Here is a 21,703-nt window from a genome sequence, read left to right as displayed (position 1 = left end):
GGACACGGGTAAATTTACAGAATCAAATAACACCCTGACATCCTTTTATTGGCTATTCACAGTTGGGTGGTCTTGATTAAGTTCTTTGTCCTTCGGCGAGCACTGAATGTTCCCAGACATTAGCCTTCTTTCATTATCACTTATCAAGAGAGGGGCTCACTCCGCCTCCTGCCCGAAAGCTGCTGGGATAGGCTCCAGCCCCCCCCCCCCCCCCCCCCGCGACCCTTAACAGGATAAGCGGAAGAAAATGGATGGATGGATGGATGGATGGGCTCATTCGCTTTTGTACTTGCGTTGTCCCTTGGCTCCGTAAGCTCTGACCACCAGGAACATAAATCTCTGCGATCCACACTTCTGATGGCGTTACATACGCAAATGTTGGTGACAATGGCTGCAGCAGATAGCTCAGTCTCATAACATACCTGAGGTACCTCCTCATGGCTTTTTTATCATAGATGTAGTTTGTTTTTGTTGGTTTTTTTGTCAAAGGCTCAGATGTAGTTTTGATATATTTCTAGTATCGTCTAGACCCTCCCTCTATAACAGGTTCTACAACCTCAGATGGATTTGGACCTTCAACCATCAAACTTGCAGCTCACGTGTTTCCTGTCCTCGCGTGTGCCCCCCAACCACCACTGCACGCACACACACACACACACACACACACACACACACACACACACACACACACACACACACTCACTCCTAACCTTCCCCGGTTGCCAGGGGAGATAATGATGCCACTTGTGTCCCTTCCCACTGTGCAGTATATCATCAGTGTAGGGGGACTAGAGGATGCTATAGTATTAATTAGGCAAATCAAAATTTCAAATGAATACTGATAATCCAGTCTGACATGATCTACTCCCTCCATGTCCCTCAGCACCAACACAATTAAAATAGGAAAAAGAGAAATAATGGATTACTGCATGGAGCAGAAGACACAAGAGTGGCAGGGTGCATGGGGAGTTCATGTTGAATCCATCCTAATGCCTGTGTCTAATGCAAGGTTGTGTGTGCGGGGGCAGCAGGAGGAGATGATCCACCAACACTGATGGCGCCCTTAGATGTGAGGCTCGACTTGTCATCAAATATCAGAATTTTTATGTTTTAATGATTTGGTAGTCGCATCGTTGGTGGTTTGATGCTCGTACCCTCCAGTTTACATGTCAAAGTCTCTTTACACAACTAGACTCTGGTTGCTCGTCACAGCCACACACACACACACACACACACACAGACTTTTAATTGCTCTGCTGACAGCGTGTATGCGCATGAGAGGAATTAAAAGTGCAATAAAAAGTGCTTTCTAAGAAATGTTGGAGTCCACTGTACTGCAATGGAAGAAAACCTACCCCTGACGGAAAAAAGAAAGTGTTCTTCACATCAAAATTCCAACTTTTAAACTTTGCCATCAATTGTAGCTCATTTGATGAGGTTTTAATGCTTGATTCAGATTTGCTGTCACATCTGTTCAACATGTCAGTAACTGGAACATTAATAAGTCAATCATACATTATATTCAATCAATATAAATGGTCTAAGTTTGATTTGGACAAAATCTAAAGTTGTTTCAAGGTAGAACCCATAATTTTCTGTCAACAAATTGAACCGTAAAATAGAAATATGAATCAAAGATGGGATGTTTTAAAGTCATCCTGGTGGGCATGAGATCTCAGTACTCCCACCATTATAACAATTAAATAGACTGGAAATATGGTGGTATCACGTCATTAGTGGCACAAGGCAGCATGTCTGATCTTGTTTGAACACAAACACATTGCTACATAAAGCTCAGACTTGTAATTTGACGTAATAGAGATATGTGATTAAGTCTAACTGCCTTACACACAGCTGATTCGTTTAGAGAAGATACAAACTGTCAGGCACCATCGTGTGATGGTCACAGTTTACAACCGTGAAATGACTGAACCATCACTGGCAGAGCAGACTGTTTTTATTCTTTTAACCTCTGCCTTTTTTTCCTCCTTCATGTCATCCATGTAAGCCACCGAAGTCAAAATGGTAAAACATGAGAAGACGATGGCTCATTGACAGCGTCTTCCTGCTCCCCCTGAAAATGATTCTCTTTCACAGCTCAGCCATTGATTCCATTAACAGGATCAGTGGGGATTGATTTAATTACTTGCTTAATGCCAGGGAAGCAGACTTGCATGTAAATAGATGTATTGTGTTTCCAGCTGTTATTTTGTTAAGTTGGTGACGGAAGCTGATTATTGATCCTGCTGCTTGTCAAGGAACACACACACACACACGATCCTCCTCACTGACTTCCTTCATTGAACCATGAAGAGTAAAGAAAAGTAAAAAAGGTGTGTTTATATATGTGTATATATATATGTATATACATATATATATACTTGTATAAACACACCCTTTTTACTTTTCTTGTTATATATGTATATATATATATATACAGTATATATATGTATATATACTGTATATATATATACAGTATATATACGTATATATACTGTATATATATATGTATATATATATACAGTATATATACGTATATATATATACAGTATATATATGTATATATATATATATACAGTATATATATATGTATATATATATATATATATATATATATACTGTATATACAGTAGTCGAGGCCAATGTGCGCGGAGGTTTTCCATCAAGAGTTCTGTAAACATCTCCAGCTGGCTGCTCTTTTCCTTTGTCTTTGTGTTTAAACGTCTGGTTGTTGGGACCAAAGTTATTTATCTTTCAGTTTTAAGTGCTAACACGAGGACCGACAGCTTCAAAGTGTGTCCACTAAAGCGGTTGTTTTTATCACTGAGGGGGGGGAACGTGATGTGCATTACAGGAACCACAGAGAGGATGTTTCTGTAACACGATTGGGGATTACTAATGATTACTTAATGATTAGTTAACCTTTAGTGATGTTTAGCGAATCATGAGTTGACAGGTAATATGTCCGGCAATAACCTACTGATGGTTGTTAACGTTACATACGGGGCTGATCTGGGTGCAGTACAGTGAGTATTTAACATACTTACCGTCTGCTTATTGTGACATTATCTTATCTAAAAACCAGACCAAGCGTCGCTCTCTCCTTCCTTTGCACTCCAGCAGCTGAACCAAACGATCACATCCTGTCCTTCAGCCATGGCAGAGACAAACGTGTCATCTCATTATCACCAGTTTCTTCCTTACAACACTTCCATCCAATTACTGCTTCTGGAGACATAGTGTGAGGTGTCATGTCTGAACTGCTGCGACACCTAAATCCGCAGGTTAAAGCTGTAAACCAGTTTCATAGGAGTCAGTTGTTCTGTAAAACACAGGCTGCATGTGACCCCAGCACTCACGTTTTGTTCATTAAAATCAAACCTCCCTCCAGAAATCAATTTTAAAATCATTAGCCTTTGTCGACTCGAATGTGAAACCCATACACATGTGCACACCAGCCTTCAAGCTCTCTTTGGTATTTTTGTGCCTAAAAGTTTTTCGAATTTCTGTTTCTAACTTCCTTTACGCAATCATTTCTCTTGTCCGTCTTGATGCTTTTCTTCATGCTACTTATTGCCTTTTGTCTACTTGACTTCAGCCTTGACTTTATCCGTTACTTATTAGTGCTTTCTTTACTTTTCTTTTTTCTCCTCTGTCTTCTTCAGTGAATCTGCTCATATCCACTCTTTGTGGTTGTTAATCTATGTGGGCCAGCCTTTCTTTGTACCACCTCCCTCACATCTCATCGATTCTTTTCTCCTCCTCTTCCATCAGCTGTGCAGAACTTTGTCCTTGTTCTTAAGCTTGAGTTCCTCGATTCTCATTGCATTACTCAGAGGTTCAGTGTTGACTCAGGCCAATTTCTCCTTCACTTCAGTTTCCTTCCTGCAGCCAGAAGATGATGATCAGCTGTTTGGCTGACAGCTGCAAGGTTCTCTTCCCTGGTTTCTGCAGCTACTTGTGTACCACCCCAGTGACTGTGGTAGTCCTGGACTTCATCTTCACAAACCCTATTAGACCTACAGCACAAAGATGAACCAATCAGCTGCTCCTTGATGCGCCCGAAGCTCTAAACACGGGGCAGGATAGGATGTTGAAATCATCATTTGTTTTTCCCAGAAAAATGAGAGTGAATGCACCATGACAACAGTGCAGTGAGGAAGCGTTGATACTTACGGTGGGGAGCTTCTCACTAGTATTTTTTTATTTGTATTTTCAGTTTGTGCCTGGTGTTGAGTTATTGGAAACAGTATAAACTTATACAGGGCGGCACGGTGGTGCAGTGGTAAGCAAGAAGGTTCCAGGTTCGAGTGCCTGCTGGAGCACAGGATCTTTCTGGGTGAGTCTGCATGTTCTCCCTGTTCCTGCGTGGGTTCTCTCTGGTACTCCAGCTTCCTCCCACAGTCCAAAGACATCAAGAGGGGACCAGGTTAATCCAGACTCTAAATTGACCGTAGGCGTGACTGTGAGTGTGAATGGTTGTCTGTCTCTATGTGTTGGCCCTGAAAACCCCACCTCTCACCCGAAGGTCGCTGGGATAGGCTACACCCCCCCCTCTCCCCCACGTCCCTTAACAGGATAAGCGGAGAAACATGGATGGATGGATAAAATTATGCACTCTTGTAGTTTATGGACAGGATTTTGCTGTGGATACCCTGGAGTGTATAACAGGATTGTTTTGACTTTCAATTTGTCCACAATTCCGAGAACATAATTAATGAACAAAGAACAAGCAGAAAATGGATATTTAGAAGCCTAAATGTTCTCAACAAAAACAAGCAGCAGCTCATTTATGAAAGAACAGACATTTGCAGCATGACACCTACAGTTACAAAGCAATACACAAAACGTGCACCGGGATGAGTGATCGATGAGGTTCACACAGAAGGCTCAGCTGAAGTGGAAGAACTGTGGTATGACAAAGTTCTATTCATATATTGTTGCATATGTAAGGCACTTAGGATATTTATGCCATTATTAAGGCTACACAACATTCATATTTTTTAATTCAGTTGTGTTTGTCAAAGAATTATTTGCCAAGCCCACTCAATCTGAATAGAAGTTCAGCTGCTAATCACAGTTACATATTCATGTATGTATTTCATATATAGGGATGTATTTTCTGCAGAGGTCGAACTTCGTTTTCAGTTAGAAATCCTATTTGCTTTCACTTCGTTATTAAATTCTCCATGATTTAATAGGCTGAGAGTCATGGAGGTACCATCCAACCGTCGTCGTCATCCGCTTATTCCTTTCTATTAAGGGTCGCAGGGGGCTGGAGCCTATCCCAGCATCCACGGGCGAGATGCGGGGTTCACCCTGGACAGGTCGCCAGTCCATCACAGGGCGAACAACCATTCACACTCACATTCATACCTACGGTCAATTTAGAGTATCAATCAGCCTAGTCCCCAAATTGCATGTCTTTGGACGGTGGGAGGAAGCTGGAGTACCAGAGAGAACCCACTCAGGAACAGGGTGAACATGCAGACTCCACACAGAAAGATCACGCGCCCGAGCTGGGACTCGAACCCGGAACCTTCTTGCTGTGAGGCCACAGTGCTGACCACTGCACCACCGTGCAGCCCTGGAGGTAACATATTGGAGTCAAATATCAGAAGTGTCCATTTTGTCATGACAGACTGCATTTTATTGAATTAAGTTAAAAAAAATACTTAAGTTAGTGTTCAAGATGTGTGTAGAGAGGAGGAGAAGAAGAAAAAACAAGTGGGATCTACAAAAACATCACAATGTAAAATGAAACTGCTGAACAGTACAACAAGCAGTTTCTACCCCCTGCTGCTGCAACAGTGTCAACAGCCACAGAGAGATGGTGTCTTAAAGCAGTGGAGTTTCTCATGAATTATGAATAAGACTTGACAAAATAACTATTGAAAATTCATTTATGGCTTTCATTTGTTTTACAATTGCTTTAGGCTCATTCATTGCAAATTGATGAATTTGAATTGTAGGCTACAAACAAACAGCAAATAACTAATTTATCCACATATTTAGATAATTAAATTACAGTAGAATATGAAAACATATTTTTGATGATACCCTGCTGTTTTATACACTTGCTATTTATTAATCTGTCAGGGAGTTGTAGGCTACAGTGAACAAACAAGACAATAAATAAGACATTAAATAATTACATGATTGTAGAACAAGACAATGCTGGGATACTGGAATGGTTTTTTTTAAGCGACCAGTCTTCAACTCTCCATCTCACAAACATACACACACCCACACCCACACATATCCTCATACAATCACACACACACGCGCACACACACACACACACACACACACACACACACACACACACACACACGCACACACACACACACACAGAGGAAGACATTCAGCAAAGAAATGTAGGCAAACACACACACTCAAGAGATGACTAGCAGACATTCTCGCTCAAAATATGAAGTACGAGAAGAGCGACTATTTGTATATAATGGCTTTCATGAAATGCACCTGGCCCATATAATATAGCACAAACCTGTATGATAAAAATTATGTTGCGCAGAATACACAAAGTGTTAGTGCTCTTGCTAGAAAATGAAGCTAATAGCAGAACCAGAACCAGAACCAATAGAACCAAACACAGACTATAAACTCTATTTGTTATTCCAACAACAACTGGAATCACAGTCCCTCATCCTCATCCTAGTTGCTGATCCCGGTTCTTACTCATGTCCTGGATTAACGTAACTGACTGGACATTTTTCTGTTCAGTTCTTATCTCGAGCTCATGACTCACACCCGACTTACCAAATGATGTGTAAAGAGTGGACATTGCTACAAAACCAGGTGGTCTGGTGATGCTGAGGGTGACATCATATACAGCAGCTTCTGTCGGGGATAACAATGATCCCTCATCAGATTCATATGATTTATTTTATCCGTACACAACTATGATAAGCGGTGAACCAAGTTTTTCTAATAGTCAGTAAATAAAAGATATAAAGCTTCTACTTTGATTGTATTGCATGCATTTTTAATGACCCCTTGGCAGTTCGACAGCTTGGACACTCCTCCTGTCATGCTCAGGCTTGTGTCACAGGACATCCAAGAAGGACCCCCCCCCCCCCCCCCCCATGGGGGACCAGCCAGCTTAAGTCTCTGCAACTCCACTTCCATCCTTTTAAAGAAAAGGTGGGGGGAATCACAGGTCAAACCTCAGACTCACAGTAACACAGTGAAGCAAATAACTAAGTGACTTGTCTTGTAACACACCGGCTCTCCCGTACATGTACTGTATCTAGTGTAAGTGCAGGGACAGATGTGGGGAGAAGCCTGCCTACATCCTCTAAATGGTCAAATCAATAGTCTTGTCATGAGGGATAGCCATGCCGAGGCGTCATGAGGGGACGAACATAATACCGTGCAGGCGTATGAATGAAGTTTCTCCTTCATGTGGCCTTGTCATTACTCTTCAGCTGTCCCCTCATCCTTTCCCCTTGTGTTTTATTTCCATCTTGTCAGGGAAGGACCACATTCAGACGCTCACCCTGCCAGAAAGCTTGACTTTGAGTCCATAGACATTTGCCTCCTCTGCGGGTTTGTCCTGTTCATGCACTCTCACCTCAGGATCACCCACTTACCAGGACTGTCACTCCAATAGAGAGAATCTATCCATCCATCCATCCATCCATTCAGGCCCTGAACTTCAGCTTCAGAGCAACATTTGCTGGCATACAATATCTATCCATCCATCCATTTTCTATATCACTTATCCGTCAATTGGGGGGCTGACTGGAGCCTATCCCAGTTGACATTGGGTAAGAGGAAAGGCACGCTCTGGACAGGTCATCAGTCCATCACAGGGCCATCAGAGGCAATTAGTGGTTCAGTATCTTGCTCAAGGATATTTAGACATGGTCACCAGGGGAAGTGAGGATAGAACCTGCAACCCTTCGGTTGATCGACAACCACTCTACCTCTGAGCCACGCAGCCCCTGAAATATCTATATATTTAATGAAAATTGTTTTACTCATGATAGGTAGGACTGTTTTGTTGTTTGTTTGTTTTATAGCTTTAGACGCTAAAACAGGGGCGGCACGGTGGTGCAGTGGTCAGCACTGTCCCCTCACAGCAAGAAGGTTCTGAGTTTGAGCCCCAGCTGGAGCACGGGATCTTCCTGTGTGGAGTCTGCATGTTCTCCCTGTGCCTGCATGGGTTCTCTCCAGGTACTCTGGCTTCTTCCCACAGTCCAAAGACATCAAGAGGGGACGAGGTTAATCCAGACTCTAAATTGATCGTTAATTCCATCTTGCATGTCTTTGGACTGTGGGAGGAAACTGGAGTACCAGAGAGAACCCATGCAGGCACAGGGAAAACATGCAGACTCTCACAGAATGATCCCGTGCCTGAGCCGGGACTCGAACCTAGAACCTTCTTGCTGTGAGGTGACAGTGCTGACCACTGCATCACCATGCGTGTGTAGCACAGCTTAATTCATCACAGTCAAGCCAAATAAAACTTCAGCCACATTGATATATCTTGTGGTAGATAATGGAGGTTGCGTATGGATGTGCTGTGACATTGCTGTTTTATTTTTAAATAGCTTTTACGATATACTCTATTGCCTTTCTTTTGCCGGCCTCTGAAATTGTGCCATTGAATCATACAATTTGGCTTGGTCGGTGGCACGCATTAATGGCTACTCCGTCCATCAACAATACGGTTGCTTTGATTGTCCTGTCAATGTGCTGCTGTTCCTTTTCATAAAACAAATGGCAGTCTGCAGCTTGATGGTTTCAGATGTTCTCTTCTTTACTTGTCCCCTCTTACTCTCTCCTCGTTATTTTTTTTCTGAGTGACTTAATGAGGATGATTTGTAAAGGCAAAAGAGACGTAAGCTGACATTGTCTCTACATGAACATCTGTTTGTTCCCTTGGTATATTTAGTCTCTAAATATGGAATGCGCTTCTTTTGAAGGTGCACATGCCTAAGAAACCATTTGATGCGGCGTTGACTCCATTGTCCTACTTAAATTAGCAAAGTAGCGTAGACTTGAAGTTTGACAAGTATTGCAAGTGATTTGTGAAAGAAAAACAATACTTCAGATGATAAAATTGTGCAGAAATAGACAATGGTATTGTTTCTCTCAGCTGAGAATAAGCCCGTCTGCCCTGTTGTGAGGACTTTTAAAACATGCTGCTTTCACATGCGAGCACCTGCTGTCTGATAGGGCTGCCACGCCACGTTGAAGACATGGATTTGGGTAATGGTCCAGTAACAGTCTGGTCATTAAGCTGTTACACAGAGGACCCTGCAGAGAAAATGGGAAGAGGAAGCCAGGGCCCCCATCGACCTTCGAACAGGAGAAGGATGCATCCCCATCCATGTTATTTTGCTGCTTATATGGTAAATGGCTACAAGGAAACAATCAATGACATTAAATAAAGAAAAAAAATTCAAGATAAAATAACTGACTACTGCATCTGCCCCTCCTTCCCCACGGATGTGACATGTTGAGTGTCTCTCAGGGCCTGAAATTCATCACAGGACTTACGACTACCCAGGGTGCTGTCTTGGACACACCACCACTGGTATAAACACCCAAGTAGCCTCGTTCTCTCTTTATGGGCCCCGACTGCTTCTGTTTTTATAACATTTGGAAACACACCTCATTTTTGGGGGAGATTACTACCATGTCGTTCCCTGTAAAACTCCAGCAGAATTTTGTGGATTAGGGAAAATTCATCCGACCTTCCATCACACAAGGATGTCTGGGTGAACTATTCCCTTAACAACAGTGTAAACCCAAGACTGATGGAAAGGTCACAATTGAATGTGAAGAGTTTTATCTTGGGGCAGCACGGAGGTGCAGGGGTTTTTCTCACAGCAAGAAGGTTCTGGGCTCGAGTCCCTTATCAGGATAAACGGTAGAAAATGGATGGATGGAAAATGTGTCTTTTTATGATGAATATGTGACTGTATGAGCTTTCAATTGAAGCAAAAATGTGCAAATGGATCTACTCAGGGTGTACACTGAGGATTGCGTCGTTCCAATGAGCACTGGAGCTCACACGGTAAATATGCAACGTGGGGTGTTTTTACACGAGTGTACAAAATACTGGGAGGAGAAAATGCAAATACATTAATTTAGCACAAGCAATGTAAATTACCAAGCCAGAAAGCAATTTGAGTGACTGTGACTGCTCCCGTATGTAACATGTTTGGGAGGCAAGTGTAAACGGACCCACTGTAGACAACAGAGACCTCCTGGAATTGTGGTAAAGAGAAGACAGGCGGATAAAAGAAGATGGACAGAATGCATGCGTTAAACACATTTGAACATTTATGGCATGACTGAAGGAAAAAATAACTCTTACTCGAGCTTAGGGGCTGAATGCAGTCTGACCACTTTAAAGTGTCACACACCCTGGTGAAAACAACAAAAATATGATACAATCTGTTTCCATTTCAGTGCATGTATTTTTGTTATGTTAATTCATGTTTTTTTTTTTTATTTATTGTCATGAAATTTCCTTTCATTCCTTCATTTGGAGAATGGCTCTTGTGCGTTTTTGTAAATGAAATCGTGTTGTAGTCTATAACCAAATGAATTATATCCAAATTTGCCTTCCTATTTTCTTTGTCTCCTCACAAATGATGCCTCTTTCACCGAGTGTGCTCTTCTCCTCCCACAGCCGGCACTGAAACCCTTGTTTGAATACTGCTGCCTCCACCATGTTTGCACCTGCTGTCAATCGAGAAAATTCTCTAAGTTGGTCACTCGGAATAAGAATTCACGTGCAATTTAGTACTCTGTAATTGGGATGTTAGTAAAACAGGCCCTTAGAGATCAATTAAGTCCTGTCCTTGTTGAAATCCTACTGAAATACAGTTGATTGTATATCGAGAATCATTGCCATGGATGGCAATATTCTGACTGTTGACCCCTTTCTAAATAAGAAATGTCTGTCGAGGGTTTGTCCAATCACATTTCTGGTAACACGCTACGGTGCAAAGTCTGACTAATGCCTGAAGATGTCATTCCATCACATCCCAATATAGAATGTAGATATGTAATGTGATGCTGCCGTGTTTAATTCTTTCCCGCTAATAATGCAAGACACTGTGCTTCATGATACAAGTTACACGTGTCTACCATCTACTGTGAGAAATTTCTGCAAAAAGCTCTGGAAGACTGCAAGTTGTATATAAACTTCAAAACCACTTCATTCATGCAATTTAGATCAGAATACTCCATGTCTTCATCTGATTATTACTTACTCTGTTACCTTATTCAGGTACGGTTGTTTTTTCTTATTGCAGCAGCTATTCATATGAACACTGGCTTGTGTTAAGGAGAAGAGTGCATCTTTTAGTCCTGTTCTTTTATTCCCACGCTAAGTAAATTGAGTTGAACAGGTCCAAATCTCCAGTTAGCGCTCACTTAGCAGTTACCTCTAAATTCCTCGAACAGAAATCATGTTAAAGTCAAAAGACTGAATATGGCCTGTACATAAACATAAGAAGAGAACTTTCTGTGACGTAAAATGCTCATTATGGTATTATAGTCATTAAAATTTGGTTATCAATTGATTTTATTTTCTAAATTGTAAACTTGGAACTGCTGTACAAAAATAAGTACATAGATGCTTTAAACATGAAGCCAGTGTCATCTCTTAAAACTATGACATGCCTCATCAGTGGGGCGAGTTTACTTTCACGAGGCAATATCACTTGGCTTCATGGAGTTGATATTACTTCATGAAAATATCAGCTCCTGCAACAAAGAAAAATGCAACATTCTCCAACCCATTGCAGTGAAACCGCAGAGACGATAGCAAGAATAGGCAGGCCCCACGTACTCAACTGAGCTTTGCTGATTTTACATGCACTTCTGCAATCTCAGACTTGCAATTTTTCTAGAGGCATGAGTCATGAGTGTTCTACTTTTGGCATCAGCAGAGGTTGTTCTAAAGGGTGAATGGGCTTCAGCACAACGCCCAAAAACACCCCTGGCTGCGGTGCTTTTGTACCCGATAGTGATCCTCTAACCTCTATGAGATTGTACATGTCTTTGAGAAAGGAAACAAGGGGTTGCTGGAAACCAGACTAACTCCTGCAGGATGATCTTCCTGGTGGTTAAGACTGACCTCTCGTCTGAGTCTATGGAAATGACAAAAATAAAACATTTAGAATACTACTAACACTGCTTTTTTGGGTGGATAGTTGCTTAGCAGACGGGCTAGACTGTTGGGAGGATGTTCCATTTGCATGCATTCATTGCAGGGTGTGTAGCTTTTAAAATGACCATCCTGACTGCAAAAACAGAGAAAGGGGCTTTGTGTTATTTCCTTTGCATACATGTAAGCATTTGTGAGTTTTCCAGTCAGTGTAGGCAGAAACACTTTGGGAAAGTAGCTGAGTTTTTGCTTCACACAAAGACCTGCTTCCCTCCACTGAACTGTGAAGCGCAGCAATTTATTTTTTCTACCGGGGAGCGATGGCTGGTGAATGGGTGTGACGACAGCAGCTGGGCTATGATACATGGGCTTTCCCGTGTTCACCTTGGGGTCTCCTTTTCCACTCCATATCATTACAGGAGCTTTTACATTATCACAGCAAAAAAAAATGGAAAATGCATTGTCACAATGGGGCTGAAAGGAATGCTGATTACATTGTCCAGCCACAAAAATGGCATCTATTCAGTGTGGTGTGATGGATTGCATCCCTGCAATGTCCTCGTGTTCATGTGGAAGTGTTGATTTTTCTTCTTTGCCCCCTTTATATTGTGCATGTTGTCTTGTGGGACTCTGGCATATTAGTTTCCATGGGTTTTTGTTCCGCTGCCCTGATTTTAGAGCAAGAGGCTCATGGGACCAAGGCTGCAGCAGCCAAAATCAATACTGTAGCTTTGCAAGCAACAACATTTTACCCGTGACAAGTGCATTCATCAAATAAAAAAAAACAACCTTCACAGTTGGTGAATCTCCTTGTATTCTACTTGTCAAAGCTGCAAATGTGCAGTTACAAATGTTACCTTTGAAAAGCCAGGAGAGACGACACATCCCTCTCTTTCAATGTTGTTAACTTTATGGACCCCTCAGGAATCTCACCTACCTTTCCATGTGTAGATATGCGCTTGTCACTGTTGTCACAAGCGTCCTAGTTTTGCGTTGATGCAATTGAATGTTTATTTGGACAGTCGCTGGGGATGGGAGGTGCAGTAAATATATGAGCAGCCTGCAGTCTGATCCAGCACAGACCCAGCATATCAGACAGTCAGAGACAAAACAGGAAATGTAGCCAATGAAAAATGGACGGGCCGCTTCAGCTGTCGGATCAACTGTGAGACATAATGTTGATATTGGCCTGTGTTTTGCAAAAACTCAAATCAGTTCAGTGAGAATGTTTTTAGCCAAGCTAGCAACGGATTGAAATGTAAATCTCTTAGTCAGCTGTCGAGTACTTCTCCTAGATTGACACATCTCAGCAATTACCTGAAGGAAAGCCATGAAATACTGTCCAAACAGCGGTGCTGCATTGTCTACCTGACCCACACTTCCATCTATCTTAGCACGGAACACTGACCTAAAATGTACCTGTACAGAATTCAGTCTAAATGGAACCAGGCCCGTAGGGGTACAAGTAAGTAAATTATAAAAAAATGTGCTTCTTTAAATTCAAGAAACACTAATTAGTGGTATTGTGGAGCTGTCAAGCTGGTCCCTGGTCTGAGTTTCTGAGTCAATTTAGAATAAAGCATCACCATACAGCAGTGTGGTGGACACTGATAGCATCAAATATACCTCCAGATCACTGCAGCCGCACATTCAGGAATTAATCTCATCAATATAATTTCATTGAGAAACACCACTGGTGGATTTCCTCCCCCACAAAACAAATCTGAGCTCTTAGCTGAGGCTTTTATTACTGCTGCTCAATGGAAGCTTGATAGGTTTTTTTTTACATAATCTTTCTTCAACCATTTATTTTCACCAGAGCCTCATTGCTACAGTCCCACTGTAAGTGAATTGAGGGGGTATTAGAGAGAGCCAATTTGCTGAATGTCTTCCGGAGAGTGTGTGTGGTTTGTGTGTTTGCCTACGTTTGTTTGCATGCTCCTATGGTCTGGTGGTCCTCTTGTCAGACGGATTGCTTTGTAGAGGGAGGGTTGATAGTTTGCCTACACATTCTTCAACAAAGCCATTCTTCTCTGCATAAAAGCATCACCCAAGTGCCCTGAAATATAAGCTGAAAGTTGCTTACATCTGTTGTTGCTGGGTGTCGTTGGCCCCTTTTAGACACAGAATGCGCCAAATTTGCGGCCCGGTAATTTGCCATCTTGTCTTTGTGAAATGGAGGCATAATATTCCTCTTGTGTGAGTGTAAACATGTGACGTGACATAGAGTAAAAAGTTGTGTGTGAACAGTGACGTACAACATCTACATCGGATGGAGGATATTTAACCCTGTGACAGTTTAGCAAACCTCGTACTGTCCCAGTCCAACCTCCCTCTGCTGCTTTTTTCACAAGTTTTTCAACTTGCAGGTGACATTCAGTCATCCGGCGATTGCCACGTCGGCCAAGCTCCTCCACAAACTTCATGCCATCCTTTACAATGGCTTGAGGCGCTTATCCACGGTCCTCTCGCCAGTGATGGTTCGCAGCTCCCTGATCTCAGCGGTTCCCCAGGTGCTCATCTTGCTGAAGTGACGATGTGTCAGAAGAATATTTAGCCCCGTGACAGTCTGTAAGTTTCAAAACAGCAGTTCGCCGCTCTGGCTGCCAGCAGCGTTGTTGCTGACATTCTCTGAGGTGTTTGATGTGGGAGAATCGGCGTTTGCGAGTGTGTGTCATCACTGACACCTCCGCCCAGCTCACACCAAGCAGGCACATTGACGGCATAGATTTGCATAGCAATGGAGGCGGCAATAAGTGTGCCCTCGGAGGAGGAATATTGCCGGGCTAAAACTGACCCCAAATTTGCAGCACTCTGCCTGAAACCTTGGGCCGAGCCATAAAAAACACCGGTGAATTAGTGACTCGATGGCCAGTGTGAAAGCATCTATTTTCATTAGACCCGGTGATTTTACAGTGGAGTGTCAAGGGCAGCCATAAAATATGTTGGTGTTTTAACAATGCTGATCTCACCGGAAGCCTGTAGTGAATAATGTTAAGGCTGTGTGTTACGTGAACCTCATGTTTGATTTCCGCTCTGTATGGATGACCTTCAGATGAGGCCTGACCACCGTAATTCATAAAGGCAACCACTCTGGTCTAAAGACCAAAATAGAGTTGTGCTGAAAAGGGCACTTTGAGAGTCCATTTGTAATATGAGTTGACATTCCCATAGTTGCTAAAAGCTCTGGTTCTAGTTCACATAAGGAGAACATATTTAAAAGGGCTTATGGATTCAGACGTTCCCTTTCCCCGCTTCCCCCTTTGTGTTTGTCTGTATAAAAGCAGCTAATGATGTATCAGGTATCCAGTGTGTCAACTATAGTTCAGTGAGGGCAACAGGGTTGAATGATATGAAATTATTCTCTACCTTTAAATCATTTTTAGGAGATACCCCCACTCCTACCGCCTCCAAAGTGATTGACAATAGCATTTAATCAACTGAGAGCCTGCAGCACGCATCACGATCTTCATCAGCTGGAAGAAATAGCAGCTGTTGACACATTACTTTAAAAAGGGTTGGATAAGACGGAGTGAAATTGTGAATTAAACAATAGTGATGTCATAAGTTTCAGCTATAAAAAAAGAAAGAGGGAGCTCATACCCCCATTTTGGTGCCAGGGATGAGAACGATCGTGACTGGGATGAGGGACTCCTGAGACGATGACGGTGGAGTGTGTGAGGAACCGTCAGAAAGGAATTTGAGAAAGAAATAATACATGATTAAAGGAAAACCACTGAGCGGGATTCAGAGGACTAGCCGAAGGGAACTATTTACAGATGCACTGTCACAAGTGACAAGAAGATTTGGAAACAGGAGCAGAAATAACTCCCATCAGTTGGAAACACACACTAAGCCACTGTCGCAGGAATTGCCTCTAAGCAACTGCTCTCAGCCTGTCCAATGAAAAATGAATTTATCTTTTCATCACACTGTGTGATTCGTATTGTGTTTTATGACAGGGATGGGCAATTAATCAAAATGAATCCAAATTACAATGTCTGAAATCGCAGGAAGATGCAATGTTTGTTCAATTTCATTTTTATCTCCTGGCTACACAAAAGCAGACCATGAGCATTTGAATGGGTTTTCAATGAAATTAGAAAAACTGTGTAAAAATGAACATTCCCTCTAAAACAACATATCATCATGTGTCTTCTCGAGAGGAGGATTAGACACTGGGGTTGATACAGTTGTGCAGACAAGCACTTTACACTTCAAATTTTACTTCAATAATGGCTCCACAGATAGAGAACTGTTTGCACTAGGGTTTCACTTCCATTTTTGAGTTGAAGTTTTAACATTGTCAGCCATGACTTTGACAACTGAATGTCAAGCAGTTTTTCCATTTTCATTTGAATGCAGTCACAGAACCATTTGAGTATCCGAAAATTAACGTGCAAATTGGATTATTGCATTTTCAGTTTAATTTATGTGAAATTAATAGGAACATACATGTAATTATTACTAAGGGGACGGCGTGGCTCGTTGGTAGAGTTGCCGTCGAGCAAAGCAAGGGTTGCTGGTTCGATCCTCACTTCTCCCGGTGACCATGTCAAAGTACTCTCGAGCAAGATATTGAGACCCTAATTGTTTCTGATGGCCCTGCGACGGACTGGTGACCCATCCAGGGTGAACCCTGTCTCTCACCCATTGTTGGCTGGGACAGGCTCCACCTCCCCCCGACCCTTAACAGTAAAGCGGTATAGAAACGTAATAATTACAAAGCTCTTGTGAATTACATTTTCATTCTAATTACCATTTTAATGAACTCCCCTATAGGCCTGCATGACCTGCTGAATTAGAGTCATCGTCAGAAGGTTGAGAGGAAACTGCTTCTGTCTCATGCCAACTGTGGAGTTTCACTTTGGACTTTTTGCATGGACTCAGCTTGGACATACTATGGTTTTTTTGCACTCTTTCATCATGTTCCTTGTTTTCTCTTGTTTCTAGCCGGCCACTGTTTTATTTTCGAAATCCCGTTCCTCTTGTGTCCGGTTACCGTGAAAGAGGAAATGTAAATTGCAGCTGTTTCCATCCAGTGGTCTTAAACAAATTAACCGGTTTAAGTAGTGTGAATGTTTCCATCAGAGGATAGCAGCACAGGCAATGTTACAACGGCTGTCACAGGCAGCGTCCTTGTGATGGCCGTCTACGACTGTTTAACAGCAAATAAAGGAGGGAGGTCCCAAGAAATTCCCTTTGGTTGGACAAGTTCTCATTGTTCTTAAGTACCAGCTGGTATTGGACATGTTGTAGTTTCTCTGTAGACAAAGACAGAATTTGGAATTTGGGATTGTCCATTAAGGTGACAGCAGTGGAAACGCCTGGTCAGTCATGCGACTTAAAGAGTTGCTACATCAAAGTTCAATTTGATCAGTGTTTTCATGTCCTGTTTGGTACGTTCACGATTTTTGGGGAATCGGATTTCTTGTTTCTTGTTTTGCCTGGTTACTCGCCTTGCTAGCTTAGCCACGCACAATGTCTCTAGATGCATTCAGCATCTCTTGTATTTCCGCAACAGTATGTAGCTTCCCAGGAGGACATCTCATGGGAGTGTGACACGTCGTTGGAAACCTCACTATGAGTCGATTACTATTCTTCTGTGTTCGCTCCCTGCAGTAGCACTCAACATCCACTAAATGACCGCTAGTGGCTGTGTAGAAACTGAGCCTTAGGGCTAACGGTTAGTCGTGACTTCGAGTGTGTATCATTTCAATAGACTCTTGTTGTACTTTTTAAGGGAAATGCTTAAATCGTCCTCAAAACAAAACCTTGTTTGGTCAAAATACGTTAGCGTTCTGTTTCGGTTACTTTATGAATATTGAGGCTTTAAGTTTATAGGTTTTTCTGGACCCTTGGCTGGGTTTCTAGGAGCAGGACCCTGTCTGTCTGGTCTGGTTTCTTATTTGCAGACATGACCAGCTGTGTCTGGATGGACATTCAACCACACAGGGAACGGAACCAGCAACCCCCTCATTGGCAAGCGACACAATAGGTTATTGGACTAATAGGGCACCCTAAGAAATGATAAATTCAAACTAACATATATATTGGTTTTTCATATTGAGGATATATTTTGTAATAAAACAGCATGATCCTTTTGTCGTAGCACAGCTCCTAAATACTAATCATATTCTCATTTTATACACAATTTTTAAAATTTTTTACAATGAATGTAAAAGTTGTGAAATGGGGGCTCAAAAATATCCGACACCAAATGAAAACCTCAGTATTCACCATTCTTGTTCTGTACATGCTGCTTCCTTCACTCCTGAGAAGTTTGCTGCACAGCGTTTCCTCCCACGATACTACTACTCTCTCTTCCTTAATCAGTTAGTATTTCCTCTCTGCTGCAAAGTCACAGGAACAGAGATAAAACCTCACACAATGGCCCGCCATCTGTCCTTCGCTCATTAAAATAGAGCATATGTTAATGCATCCAATCTGCAGCCCCCGTGTTCTGCTGCTAAGTCAAGGACAAAATTGAATTGCTCCAGGAGAATGCATTGTCCCATATATTTGGCATTTCTGCAACATCATGCCTTCTCATGTACCGATCTTCCTCCTGTACTCGATCCTAATTGTTCTTACCTTGTTTCCTCATCTTACATACTTAGATAAAGTCAAATGATCCATAATAATTAGAGTGTGGCGTCTTCTTGGGGATTCCTGGTCTTAGTTTGTAGAGTTTTTGGTGACACCACAATGCGAGCAGCTTTTTTTAAAATGTCAGTATTCTCAGTCCAAGATGTTTCTTCTTCCTTCAAACAAGCTGGTGCCAAAAGCACTTGAGTGACTAACTTAACAAGCCACTGAGCAGCAGCCCCAGCGATCAGCACCGCTGATAAGCTCAGTCCAGAGTTTTGGGGCTTTTACTGAGTGCTATCAGCATGGAAATGGAATGCTAATGAGGCGGTTACACCACAGTGGCATTCAGTCTTCCATGCAACATAGTTGAAGCTGGAAACTTGGAAGGCTAATTGGAGAAATGTTATAACTGATGAGCAAACTCCAATATAATAAATAGCCACTTAGACAGTTTAACTGTGTGTGACTTTATCACCACACCCACATAAGCACCCAGAACACCTCAGACAGAAGTGCCGGGGGCTTATCCCAGCCCACAAACCTGTACTCCAGAGTAAAAGAGATGTTGGGCTCTGCCAAAACTCAGTTCCAGTACTGGATTTCACATCTTAAAATTAAATAAATGAATACATGAAATAAACGCAATCTGATTTTTGATGTAACCTATTCTTATTCATTTATTCAGGGGGAAAATGAAAAGCCTTTATGCTTTGATCACGTTTCAAAATTCACCAACCATGTCTCAGATTGGGATTCTACTGTTAGATGGTATCTTAAAAATATTTTAAGGTATCTCCCTCTTCCTCGCTGCCTCTTACACACCTGGGACTAAGATCCATCCTGATGTGATCCGATCACAAGTCGTCAGCTCTGCTGAGTGTTCACACCAGCGTCTCAACATGTCTCCCGTGATCACATCTCACCTCCCTGCATGGTAGGTCGATAAATGCTTTTTGTTGTTATTTATTTGAGCGGGGGGGGGGGGTGTCAGGTGATGGCCAATAGACCCAAGAACCTCTAAACTCTTGTGCAGCCAGCACTACTTTCCTCATGTTTATCAGATAGACAATAACTACAAAAGAGCGATAAATCCCAATGATAAAGACGGGGTCTGTTAATCAACATGTTTCTGACAAGACAAAAAGCCATAGATGTTTGAGCCAATAATAATAATAACAATAACAATCAGTGATGAGGCCTTCCTTCAGTGTGGCCCAGGACACATTTGCATTCCCACTACTGAAAGGATGGATGTGAATAGCAGGTGTGCTCAGGGCAGTCAGCTGTCTGACCTGTCTGTCATCCACTGGGTCAGAGGAGAGCTTTGCCTCACTGCTCATAGGTTACAGATACATTCCAAAAGAGCAGCATCCAACGACCGCTGCATCAGTTGCACATCTCGGTCTTATCAACATTCCTCAATCCTGCTGACTCATATAACCTCCTTGATGACTGCTTGCCCAGGACAGGAGAGTGCACACCTGGCAGTTATGGAGCTGGACAGTAACCAGTGCTCATTCATGAGTGGAATCATTCTTTTCCTCTGCAGCGTGTAAAGTAAATATTGACATTTTATTTTTAAAGCCTACAAAGTATGACGCTGTCACACTATAGATAGTGGACAAACAGATATAACAAGAATGAAAGCTAAAGGGGCAGCATGACTCGGAGGTAGAGTGGCTGTCGAGCAACCAAAGGGTCGCTGGTTTCGATCCTCACTTCCCCCGCTGACCGTGTCCAAGTGTCCTTGAGCAAGATACTGAACCCCTAATTGCTCCTGATGACCCTGGTGACCTGGTGACTGGTGACCCGTCCAGGGTGAACCCCGCCTCACACCCAATGTCAGCTGGGATAGGCTCCAGCCCCCCGGCGACCCTTAACGGATAAGTGGTATAGAAAATGGATGGATGGATGGAATAATGAAAGATCGAAATTGATTTTTTGATAACACAAAACACATTTGCATGCGCACTCAGTGCTGACTCGATGAGTACATAACAGCTTTGAATTGGTTTTATGATGACTCAAGAGCCAGGAAAGCAAAAGTGTTGGTGATTAAAAAGAAAGAAAGAAAGCCAAGCTGTGATGTTCTGGAGCGTCATGTGTGGGTCTGGGCCTGATGGAGTGCTCTCCCTTGTACAATGTGTCTGCCCAGCTTTCTCCTCAATCCCAAACAACACTTGAAGCAAGTCGTCCCTGCAGCTAAGCTTTACAGCTCAGCCTGTCTTCAGATTCAAAGACAGAGAGACAGAGATGAGTGTGGGTGCGTTTCTGTCTGAGGAGTGTGGACACACACACACACACACGCACCCTCACACCCTCACACTCGCACACACGCATAGCTCAAGGATTCAAACAATCAATATTCCAGGCACATTAGTACTTCTCTAACCTTCAGGCTGGTCTGCAGCTGACTTCTACAAAATGTCTCCAAATTATGTTCCAATGTGTTCAGGCAGTGAGCAATAATATAATAATCTGTTGCATGAAAGTGATTATTTGTTTATGTTTTTTGTTTTAACATACAGGTACATCTCCACACTGGAAGGTTATTTAAAAATGGAAAACAGAGCAGAGGGAGGTGACAGAGCAATTAACCCGTTAATAAGCCCATCTGTGCATGCAGCTCGTGTCATAAATCTTGATGCTGAAATAATACATTCTGAGTCATTACATTTTCTGTAATATCATTAATGCTGCCTTCCTGTGCTGGATAGCTGGAACAGAAACTCTCGTAAAAATGCTCCTCACAAATTTTCACACCTTTTGCATTTCATGTTTTGCTCTCCGAATAAAATGGCCGCTGCCCTTTGTTTTTTTAGAACATGCTGTTGAAATCATGCGCAGCATCGTCCTGTTCACAGTACTTGGATAGTGATACCATTTTTTGTTCTGTTGGTTGTGTATTCCAAGGTATTGTGTTCTCAGGTTCTCAGGTGCCAGTGCCTCAAAATGGAA

This window comes from Aulostomus chinensis, chromosome 20 (genome assembly GCF_037954235.1).
Source record: "Aulostomus chinensis isolate RoL2024-O1b breed Wild chromosome 20, RoL_Achi_v1.0, whole genome shotgun sequence".
NCBI lineage: Eukaryota > Metazoa > Chordata > Actinopteri > Syngnathiformes > Aulostomidae > Aulostomus > Aulostomus chinensis.
The sequence above is the reverse complement of the archived record's forward strand: the minus strand, read 5'-3'. Positions refer to the sequence as shown.